Raw genomic sequence first — 12414 nt, forward strand, 5'->3', positions numbered from 1 at the left:
TGTATTCTTTGTGTAGAGTTTTTTGAGTTCTTTATATATTCTGGAAATCAGTGCTCTATCTGAAGTTTCTGTGGCAAAGATATTCTCCCACTCTGTAGGCTCTCTCTTCGCATTGCTGATAGTTTCCTTTGCTGAGAGAAAGCTATTTAGTTTGAATCTATCCCAGTTATTGATTCTTGCTTTTATTTCTTGTGCTATGGGAGTCTGTTAAGGAAGTCTGATCCTAAGCCAACAAGGTGAAGATTTGGACCTACGTTTTCTTCTATAAGATGCAGGTCTCTGGTCTGATTTCAAGGTCCTTGATCCATTGTGAGTTGAATTTGTGCAGGGCGAGGAGTTAGGGGTTCAGTTTCATTTTGTTGCATATGGATTTCCAGTTTTCCAAGCACCATTTGTTGAAGAGGCTATCTTTTCTCCATTGCATTTTTTTGGCATCTTTGTCTACTATTAGAAAATTGTATTTATTTTGGTTTGTGTCTGTGTCCTCTATTCTGTACCATTGATCTACCTGTCTATTTTGGTGCCATAACCATGCCGGTTTTTGTTACTATTGCTTTGTAGTATAGTTGAAGTTCTGGTATTGCAATACCCCGTTTCATTCTTCCTGCTAAGGACTGCTTTAGCTATTCTGGGTTTCTTATTCTTCCAGATGAATTTCACGATTGCTTGCTCTATTTCTGTAAGGATGTCATTGGGATTTTAATTGGAATTGCATTGAATCTGTATAGCACTTTTGGTAGTATGGCCATTTTGACAATATTAATTCTGCCTATCCAAGAACATGGGACATCTTTCCATCTTCTAAGGTCTTCCTCAATTTCTTTCTTCAATGTTTCATAGTTTTCATTGTAGAGATTTTTTACCTCTTTGGTTAGATTGATTCCCAAGTATTTTATTTTTTTTGAGGCTATTGCAAATGGAGTTGTTTTCCTCATTTCCCTTTCAGCTGTTTCGTCACTTGCATATAAAAATGCTTTAGATTTATGCGTGTTGATTTTATAGCCTGCTATTTTGCTGAATTCATTGATGAGGTCTAGAAGTTTTCTGGAGTAGTTTTTTAGATCCTCTAAATATAGAATCATGTCATCAGCAAATAGTGACAGCTTAAGTTCCTCTTTTCCTATTGTATCCCTTTAATTTCTTTGGTCTGCCTTATTGCTCTGGCTAGAGTTTTCGAGGACAATGTTGAATAGAAGGTGTGTGAAAGAGGACATCCCTGTCTTGTTCCCGTTTTTAAAGGGAATGGTTTCAATTTTTCTCCATTAAGAATGATGTTGGCCACGGGCTTAGCATAAACAGCCTTTACAATGTTCAGGTATGTTCCTACTATCCCTATTTTTTCTAGTGTTTTGAGCATGAAGGGGTGTTATATTTTGTCGAACACTTTTTCTGTGTCAATTGAAATAACGATATGATTCTTATCCTTAAGTCTATTGACATGATGGATTACGTTTATTGATTTACGGATGTTAAACCATCCTTACATTCCAGGGATGAACCCCACTTGATCGTGGTGGACAATTTTCTTAATATGTTTTTGGATATGGTTTGACAATATTTTGTTAAGGATCTCTGCATCTATATTCATCAAGAATATTGGTCTAAAATTTTCTTTCCTTGAGGCATCTTTGCCTGGTTTGGGTATGAGGGTGATATTAGCTTCATAGAATGAGTTTGGTAGGGTACCCTCCTTTTCTATTTCCTGGAACACTTTGAAAAGTATTGGTATGAGTTCTTCTTGAAGGTCTTGTAGAACTTGGCTGAGAATCTGTCTAGTCCTGGGCTTTTCTTGGATGGTAGATTTTTAATGGCTTCTTCTATTTCATTGCTTGATATTGATCTGTTTAAATTGTGTATGTCCTCCTGGTTCAGTTTTGGAGGAGCACATGTCTCTAGAAATTTGTCAATGTCTTCGGTAGTTTCTATTTTGTTGGAATACAGATTTTCAAAGTAACTTCTCATTATGCTCTGTATCTCAGTGGTGTCTGTTGTGATATTTCCTTTTTTATCATGAATTTAGTAATTTGAGTTTTCTCTCTCCTTCTCTTTGTTAGTGTGGCTAAGGGTTTGTCTATTTTGTTTACTTTCTAGAACCAACTTTTTGTTTTGTCAATTTTTTGAATTGTTTCTTTTGTTTCAATTTCATTGATTTCAGCTCTGATTTTAATTACTTCCTATCTTCTACTACTTTTGCTGTTATTCTGTTCTTCTTTTTCTAGGGCTTTGAGTTGTAATGTTAGGTCATTTAGTTGTTGACTTTTCATTCTTTACTGGAATGCACTCCATGCAATGAATTTTCCTCTTAGTACCGCTTTCATAGTGTCCCAGAGATTTTGATATGTTGTATTGTCGTTCTCATTGACCTCTTAAGAATTTTTTTATCTCCTCCCTGATATTTTTTGTTATCCATGTTTCATTCAATAGCATATTATTTAGTCTCCAGGTGTTGGAGTAATTTCTGTGTTTTATTTTGTCATTGATTTCTATTCTCAGTCCATTATGATCTGATAGAACACAAGGCAGTATCTCTATTTTTTTGCATTTCCTAAGAGCTGCTTTGTGGCATAACATATGGTCTATTTTTGAGAAGGTTCCATGTGCTGCTGAGAAGAAAGTGAATCTGCTCGTTGATGGATGGAATATTCTATATATGTCTATTAAGTCTAGGTTATTGATTGTGTTACTGAGTTCTAGGGTTTCTTTGTTCAGTTTTAGTTTGGAAACTCTATCTAGCGGTGACAGTGGTGCATTAAAGTCACCCAGAATTACTGTGTTGTGGTCTATGTGATTCCTGAACTTGAAAAGGATTTGTTTGATGTACAGGGATGCACCATTGTTTGAGGCATAAATATTTACTATCGTTATGTCTTCCTGATTTCTGGTTAAGCAGTATGAAATGTCCTTCTTTATCCCTTCTGACTAACTTTGGCTTGAAGTCCACTTTATCTGATATAAGGATGGAAACCCCACTTTTTTACTGAGTCCATGTGCGTTGTAAGTTTTTTCCCATCCTTTCACCTTTAATCTGTGGATGTCTTTTTCTATGAGATGAGTCTCTTGCAGGCAGCACATTGTTGGGTTTTTCTTTTTAATCCATTTTGCCAGTCTGTCTTTTGATTGATGAGTTTAGGCCATTAACGTTCAGGGTTATTATTGAGATATGATTTGTATTCCCAGTCATTTGGCTTATTTTTGGTTTTTAAGTTGGCTTGGTTTCTCCTTTGAGTGGTTTTTCTCTAAGGTAGTTCCTCCCTTTGCTGACCTCCATTGTTGTTTTTCATTTCCTCCTCAGGGAATATTTTGAGAACGTTCTGTAGTGCAGGCTTTCTATTTATAAATTCTTTCAATTTTTGTTATCATGGAAGGATTTTATTTCATCTTCAAATCTGAAGGTTAGTTTTGCTGGGTATAGGATTCTTAGTTGGCAACCATGTTCTTTCAGAGCTTGAAATACTTTGTTCCAGGCCCTTCTAACTTTTAGAGTCTGGGTTGAGAAGTTGGCTGCTATCCGTATTGGGCTCCCCCTGTATGTAATCTGATGCTTTTCTCTTGCAGCCTTCTAAATCCTATCTTTATTTTGAATGTTAGGCATTTTCATTATAATGTGCCTTGGTGTGGATCTGATGTGATTTTGTGCACTTGGTGTTCTGTAATCCTCTTGTATTAGATTTTCCATTTCATTCTTCAGGTTTGGGAAATTTTCTGATATTATTTCATTGAATAGGTTGTTCATTCCTTTGATTTGTATCTCTGTGCCTTCCTCAATCCCAATAATTCTTAACTTTGGTCTTTTCATGATGTCCCATAGTTCTTGGGAGATTCTGTTCATGATTTCTTACCATCTTCTCTGTTTGGGCAACTTTATTTTCAAGATTAAATATTTTGTCTTCATTGTTTGAGGTTCTGTCTTCCAAGTGGTCTAGTCTTTTGGTGATGCTTTCCATTGAGTTTTTTATTTGGTTTATTGTTTCCCTCATTTCAAGGATTTCCTTTGTTTTTTTTTTTTTTTTTTTTTTTTTTCTTTTTTGAGAATCTCTCTCTGTTGAAATGATCTTTTGCTTCCTGCAGTTGCTCTTTCAACTGCTCATTGGTATTATCATTCATTGCCTGCATCTGCTCTCTTATCTCATCCTTTGCGTCACAAATCATCTTAATCATTTGTAATCTGAAGTCCTTTTCTGACATTTCTTCTAACATACTGTCATTGGATTCTATTAATATAGAATCTAGATTTGTTTGGATCATTTTCTTCCCTTGTTTTTTCATGTTGTTCATGTATCTTCCCCTCTAGCAGCGCAGATCTGGGGTATTGCAGATTTCCCCCTATAGGCTTATAATGGCCCTATAGGTTTACAAACCCTTTCTTTATGGGGAGATCAATATTAGGAGTGACTAATTCAGACACTATGCAATCCTAGACCAAACAGCCCCTATGAGGACAATAACAAAATTGTCATAATAAACAGAATGAGTTCAAATATTATCTTCAGTAAAACAAACAGATTTGCAATAAGGTCTGCAGTTTCAAATGGAGGACAAAGAGGATGCAGAGGGATGTAGAATGTGGCTGTTAATGGGGTAAGAAATGAATATACAGGGGCTGGGGAGATAGCTCAGTTGGTAGAATGCTTGCCTTGTAAGCACAAGGCCCTGGGTTCGATCCCCAGCACCCAAAGGAAAAAAAAAAAAAAAAAAGAAAGAAAAGAATATACAGAAGTTCTAGATAATAGAAAGGGTGAGAGTGTAATCAAAAAGAAATTGGATGTTAGCATGCAAAAAAGGGAGAAAGAGACTCTGAGGGAACAGGTAAACAAAAGGAAAAGAGAGCAGGAAAAGTAAAGAAATAAAAACAAATTTTTTCAATAAGGAGAAAAAAGAAAATCTACTGTCTAACAGTCATATCGTAATGAAACCTCCCAGAGTTCAGTAGCCTGACGCATGAGAGGTACCTGACAATAAGCTTCAAGCCTCTAGCAGGCGTCTCAGGATGGGTTTTGCCCCACCTAAATATCAGAGGTAGGGTTCCAGGATTATCCAAGATGGCCGCTCTGGCTTCGAAATGCGTTGGCAAATGGGGAGCTGCAGCTCAGGGTGTGGCCGTGGTCAGCAGGAGGTCCTGGAGGCAGGATGCGGTTGGTCAGGCAGGCGTCCTGGAGGTCCGGTGTGTTTGGTGTGGTTGTGGGATCCTGGAGGCCGGTTGCAATCAGTTGGCCTGGGGTCCTGGTGATAGGGTGCAGTCAGTTGGTCTGGGGTTCCTGGCAGCAGGGAGCAGTCAGTCAATGTGAGGGCTCCAGAGGCAGGGAGTGATCGGTCGGGCTGAGGGATCCTGGAGATGGGGCTCATTCAGTCTGCTTAGGGGTCCTAGGGGGCCTGGCTGTTTCTCAACTTGGGGGCAGCCACGTGTAATCAAACCTGCAGGTACTGTCACAGTGAACTTCCAGACAATAGCAGGCAGCTGGTGCTCCACTGGCGGTCAGCGATCAGTTTGCTGACTGTTGTGGGACCATCGGGAGGTGAACCTCGTGCGTTGGGTGATAGATAGGTGTAAGGCAGGCAATTGACAGACCAGAGGCAAGCAAATGGCGGATGATAGGCGCCTGACAGTGAGCAATCTGCACTCAAAAAAACGCGTCGATATGCTGGCAGACTGCAGGTGATCACAGCCGACAAATGGGGTAAACAGCAGGGGATCAATAAGCAGCAAAAACTGCCTCACCAAGAAACAGATATCCTCTGCTTGAAACCGGAGTTATGGAGCGACAAGGAATGCAGCCTCCCTCTAGTCCGCCATCTTGGATCTTGAAATCCTTGTTTTGTTTCAGATTTTAAAGGAAGTGCTTTTTTCTCCATATACTATGAGGTTGGCTTTGGGTTTTTCATAATGGCTTTTATGAGGTGGAGGTAGGTTCCTTCTATTCCTAGTTTTTTCAGGTTTTTTTTTTTTTTTTTTTGGTTTTTGGTTTTTAATCATGAACAGGTACTGAGTTTTGTCAAAGGATTTCTCTACAAATATGAAGATGTCTAAGTGATTTTTCCTCTATGTGGTGAATTAATTTACTGATTTGCATACGCTAAACCAATCTTGCATAAAACCTACTTGATCGTGATGTACAATCTTTCTGATATGTTGTTGAATACAATTTGTTAATATTAAAAATTTTTGCATCTAAGTTATCCTGGATATTATTCTGTATTTTCTTTCCTTGCTGTGTCCTTGTCTGGTTTTGTTATGAGTGTGATACTCACTTCATAGAATGAATTTGGCGGTGTTCTGTCCCTTTCTATTTCAAGGAATCATTTGAGGAGTATTAGCATTAGTTCTTCTTTAAAAGTTTGGTAAAATTCAACTGAGAATCCATCTGGTCTTGGGTTTTTCTTTGTTCGAAGTCTTTTTATTACTGCTTCTAACTCATTAAGTTACTGGTCTTCCTATGCTTTCTACCTTCTAGATTCAATTTTGGCAAATTGTATATGTCTACAAATGTATCCATTTCTTCTAGGTTTTCCAATATGTTGGAATATAAGCTTCAAAATAGTGCCTAATGATCTGTGATTTCTGTGGTGATTTCTCCTTTTCCATCTCTAATTTTATTAATTTAGGTCCTGCTCCTCCTCCTCTCTTTCCTTCCCTCCCTCTCTTTCTTTAAAGAACTAGGGATTAAACCTGTGGGTGCTTTATCACTGAACCACATTCCCAGCCCTTTTTATTTTATTTTATTTTTTACACAGGTCTCACTAAGGCTTCTTAGGGCCTCACTAAGTTGCTGAGGTTGGCCTTCCTTGTGATTCTCCTGCCTCACTCTCTGGATCCCATGGGATTACAGGCATTACCACTGAAACCAGCAGATCTTCTCTCTTATTCTTCTGGTCAGTATGGCTAAGGGCTTATCAGTCATCCTTACCTTTTCAAATAACCACTCTGTTTCATTGATACTTTGTATTTTTACTTTCAATTTTATTTATTTCAGTTCTGATCTTAATTATTTCCTTCTTTCTACTGGTTTTGAAATATTTTTCCCCCAAGGACCTTGAGATGAATCACCTGTTCACTTGCGATTGTTCTGATTTTCTTATGTAGACACTCATAGCTATAAAGTTTCCTCTTGGAATTGCCTTCATAGTGTCCCAGAAATTATTGTATGTTTTATCACTATTTTCACTTGAATCTAAGAATTTTTTTAAAATTTCTTCCCTAATTTCTTCTATTACCCATTCATCATTTAAAAGTATACTGTTCAATATCCATGTCTTTGTGTAGTTTCTGTAGTGTTTTGCCACGTTGATTTCTAATTTTATTCCACTATGATTTGATAAGATAGAAAAATTTATATCATTTTTTTTGTGTTTGCTAAAAGTTGCTTTATGGTCCAGAATATGGTATATTTTCGAGAAGGTTCCATGAGTGGCTAAGAAGAGTATTCAGTCATTGTTGGATGAAGTATACTACAGATATCTTGTTAAGTCCATTTGATTAATACTATTTTTCAGGTTCAAAGAGTCTTTACTGAATTTATGTCTGGATGACTTGTCTAATGATGAGAAAGGTGTAACCCAGTATTGAAATCACCCAGTATTAATGTACTGGGTCTGACACTTCAATTTGAGTAGTGTCTCTCTTACACAATTGGTTGCTCCCACATTTGGGACATAAATATTCATTATTATTATTGTCATATCATGTTGTATTATTCCTTTTGCCAGTATGAAGTGACCTTCTTTGCCTCTTATGATTAATTCTGATTTGAAGTTCGCCTTGTCAGATATGAATAGCTATTCCTGCTTATGCTGGGGCTCCATTCATATAATATATCAATTTCCATCCTTTCACTTTCAGCCTGTGGCTGTTTTGGCCTGTGAGTCTCTTGCAAACAACATATAGTTGGGTCTTTTTTTCTTTTTTGGTACTGAGGATTGAACCCAGGGGTAATAACCACTGAACCACATCCCCAGTCTTTTTTATATTATATTTAGAGACAAGGTCTCGCTGGGTTGCTTAGGGCCTTGCTAAGTTGCTGAGGCTGGTTTTGAGCTCATGATCCTCCTGCCTCAGCCTCTTTTTTTTTTTTTTTTTTTTTTGGGTACTGGGGATCGAACCCAGGGCCTTGTGCTTACAAAGCAAGCCCTCTACCGACTGAGCTATCTCCCCAGCCCCCTGCCTCAGCCTCTTGAGCCACTGGGATTACAGGTATGTGCCACTGCACCCATCTGAGGTCTTATTTTTTAATCCATTTTGCCAGACTATGCCTTTTTTTAAATTTTGGTACCAGGGACTGAACTCAGGGACACTTGACCACTGAACTGAGTCACATCCCCAGTCCTATTTTGTATTTTATTTAGAGACAGGGTTTCACTGAGTGGCTTAGTGCCTCTCCATTGCTGAGGCTGACTTTGAAATCACGATCCTCCTGCCTCAGCCTCCTGAGCCTCTGGGATTACAGGTGTGTGCCACCATGCCCAGTCAGCCTATTCCTTTTAATTGGAGAGTTGAGACCACTTACATTCAATGTTATTTTAGAGAGCAGTTTATTAATTCCAACTCTTTGATTTATTGATAATGTTTAATATGTCTTGTTTCTTATTTGTTTAGTCTTCAAATGGGATTTCTTCTTTTTGTGAGCTCTGTAGTTTATTTTTTATATCTTCTGCATGGAATATTTCTTAAGTTCTGTAGTGCTGGCTGAGTAGTTTCTGCTTATCTTGGAAGACTTTCATTTATTTTTTATTTATTTTTACTTATTTATTTATTTATTTTGGTACTGGGACACTTAACAACTGAGTTCAGAGACACTTAACAACACTTAACAACTGAGCCAAATCCCCAATCTCTTGTATTTTTCTTTTATTTTGAGACAGGGTCTTCCTACAGTGCTTAGGGCTTCATTAAGTCGATGAGGTTCATCCTGAACTCAGCCTCCCTAGAGGATGGGATTACAAGCATATACCACCATGGTGGGCTCTTTTTAATTTTGAAGGATAGCTTTGCTGGACAGAGCAAACTTCATTGACAGTTATTTTTTTTTCCTCAAAACTTGTAACACCTCATTCCAAGGTCTCCAGTCTTTTAGATTTTTTTTTTTTTTTTTTTTTTTTTTTTTGTACCAGGGATTGAACTCAGGGGCACTCAACTACTGAGCCACATCCCCAGTCCTATTTTGTATTTTATTTAAAGACAGAGTCTTACTGAGTTGCTTAGTGCCTCACTTTTGCTGAGGTTTGGCTTTGAACTCTCAATCCTCCTGTCTCAGCCTCCCAAGCTGTACACCTGGCTTGTAGGCTTATAGAAAAAGAGAAACAAACAAATGAAAACAAAGCCAAACAATCCCAAAACCCTAACCCTCAAGAAATAAGGTAAGGCTGGGCACAGAGAGGCATGCCTGTAATCACAGTGACTCAGAAGGTTGAGGCAGGAGGATTGAAAATTCAAAGCCAGCCTCAGCAACTTAGTGAGACCCTGTCTCAAAATAACAAGGAGGGTCTGGGGTTGTGGTTCAGTAGCAGACTAGCACACGTGAGGCACTGAGTTTGATCCTTAGCACCACCTAAAAATAAATAAATAAATGAAATAAAGGTATTGTGTCCATCTACAACTAAAAAAATAAAAAAAGAAAAAGAAAAAAGGGCTAAGGGCTGTGGCTAAGTGGTTAAGCACCCCTGGGTTAAATTATCAGTAACCTCCCCACCTCCCACCAAAAAAGGCAAGGAAAATAACTGCAAACTACACTGTTTTAAATGCTAAACATTGGGCTAGGAATGTGGCTCAGTGGTAGAGCACTTGTCTAGCATGTGTGAGGCACTAGATTTAATCCTCAGCACCGCATATAATAAACAAAGTTACTGTGTCCATCTATGACTAAAAATATATTTTTAAAAATGCTAAAAATTAGAAAAAAAGAAATATGTATGTGTATATATGTCCAAGAACCAATCAGCACAGCAATAACACCAGAAAAAAAAAAAAGTTTCTTAATAAAAAATGAAATTGTACAGAGGGGAGTCAAGGGAGGGATGGGCAGGTAGAGATAGGAAGGACAGTAGATTGAGACAGACATTATTACCCTGTATGCATGTTTGAAATTTTTAAAAAATTTTTTTTGAAAAATAATAAAGTCTCCTGTTATTAAAAATAAAAAATAAAAAATGAAGAAATCATCCACCAAGGTGGTCAAAACAGTCGACAAGGCAGGCCCAGTAGTGCACACCTGTAATCCTAGCAGCTCGGGAGGCTAAAGCAGGAGGATCAGGAGTTCAAAGCCAGTATCAGCAAAGCGATATGCTAGGCAACTCAGTGAGAACCTGTCTCTAAATAAAATACAAAATAGCGCTGGGCATATGCCCCTGAGTTCAATCCCAGGTACAAAAAACAAAAACAAAAACAACAACAAAAAACAAATCACAGTCTGGGAGAATGAATGGTTCCTTTTTTCCTTCCATTTCTTCTTGGGCTATGTATCTCGAAAGCCAGAGCAAGGGCTGGGGGTTGTTAACCCTTTCCTCTTTTTGCATTGTTCACCAAGCTGCCAGCTAGAGTCCCTAACACTGCAGCTGGTTGAAACAGTTTCCAGCTTCCCTTCATAGCAGTATCAGGTAGGAAAGAATGGGAACGGAAGTACTGTCAGTTGGACTTTTGTCTGCACAGACTAGATTGATGCACTCCAAGGGTGGGCCAGTGCAGAGTTCTATGGGGGGAGTTCCAGCTGCTAGTGCCTAGATCTAATCAGGTCTAAGAATCTTTGGTGTTTGGTACCTTCTCTGGAGAGATTAGATCGACACTCCCCAGGGTCTCAGTAGCTGCTTTCATCAGCAGTCTGAATTTCAGAAGCCTCCTGAATATTCTATTTGTGGGATAGGGGAGCCAACTCTCCACACACTGCTATACATGAACACAGATTTATCAGGCTTAGTCCTTGAGCATATTTACCCCCACCTGTTCAGACTCCCTAATGGCTTCAGCTGGTCATGTGTGCCACCAGACTTAACAGAAAAGACAACTGGAATCCCCTTTGTTTTTTCTGACCTTAATTCCCCTGGGCACAATCTTTTCTGTGCCTGTTTCATTCATGTTCTGCAAGGTACACGCTAGGCTGCTTGATAGGTGCTTGCCCAGACAGTATGGCAAAGTTTGCTATGATCTCCTAGCTCCTGCACTGCAGCATAGCCATCTCAAAATGGTTGCCACCTCAGCTGTCCGAAGTCAGTTAGGAAATAGAGAGCACCTTTCAAACACCAGTTCACAGTGCAACCTCTGGAACAGCTAAGTTTAGGTTTCTTTTCTGATCCACAGGTTTTCTTCATGCCAGAGTTGTCCATTGTGTTTCTCCCTGTGTTATTCCTCCCATCTGTGAACCAGGGCTGGTACCACTACTCCTGGCACTTGCCACAAGTGGTTCAGCTCTAATTTACTCTTTCTTCTTTGTTCAATGTACTCAAATTTCTGTGTCTCTAGGATGATCTGACTGTCCAATATTGAATTTTAGTGAAATAATGCTTTCATCAACCTTACTGAAAAGCAGTACTCCTGCTGCTTGAATCCTGATGGAGCAACTAGGAATACAGCCTTCCTCTAATCCATCATTTTTTTTTTTTTTTTTTTGCTATAGATGACATATTTATAGCAAATTTTCCACATGAAGTATTTGTGGAAACTCTCTCATGGTTAGTGAAAATTTTTATTACAAGTACCAATGTCCAGGAATCAGTCTATAAGGTCTGGCCCCTCAGCCTGCTGAGAGGAAATGTAGGTTTGCTTAGGAAAGAGTCCCCACTGTAAGCAGACTGTGGGAAGCCCATCATCCTTAGTGAGAGATTCTTTTAAAATCAGTGATATACGATCTGACCTTTGAGATCTTGATCAGAGGGAGAATGAAGGACACACTGGTCAACGTGAACATGATCATCATTTCCTTTTGCCAGTCCGTGCCAACTTGGCCAGGCTTTGAGTGGGCAGTCAGATACAGTCTCAACCCAAGGGGAGACAGTTTGAACAGACCACAAGCTTGAGCCAATAATGTTAGCCATTAAAACAAAAAATTCATGCACATGTAAGAGTCATCTATGATGTTCACCCACCTGTCTGCCTAGGTTCAAATCTATCTTAGTTTGTGGGCTGTGTGGAGAAAAAGACAGGGAGTTCAGGATTGTGCAATCATGGAGATGAACAATCAAGAAAATGCAAGTTGTTGTCATGGCTATTCAGGGTTTTAGTTCAGCTGCTGAGGCGGTGAGAAGTTTTTCACATACGACGCTACAGGTAGCATTTTACCCCACTTTCCTTGATCCAAAGCGACATACAATAACAGGCATGCTTCCTGCTGCCATTCGGAACAGGCATGAAAGGCAAATCATTTACTTTTCCAGAAACAAAGTCCAGCTGCACAGAGCTTTTGTTGTTATTCCCTTGTTTCTATGGTTTTCCAC

General features: G+C 38.9%; 1 protein-coding gene across 1 annotated transcript in view; it reads right to left on the reverse strand.

Moving 5' to 3' along the window:
* Positions 1–12414, reverse strand: part of GON4L (gon-4 like) — a 90766-nt gene that overhangs the window by 31585 nt on the left and 46767 nt on the right.

Source organism: Sciurus vulgaris (genome assembly GCF_902686455.1).
Source record: "Sciurus vulgaris genome assembly, chromosome: 1".
In the NCBI taxonomy this organism is placed as follows: Eukaryota; Metazoa; Chordata; class Mammalia; order Rodentia; family Sciuridae; genus Sciurus; species Sciurus vulgaris.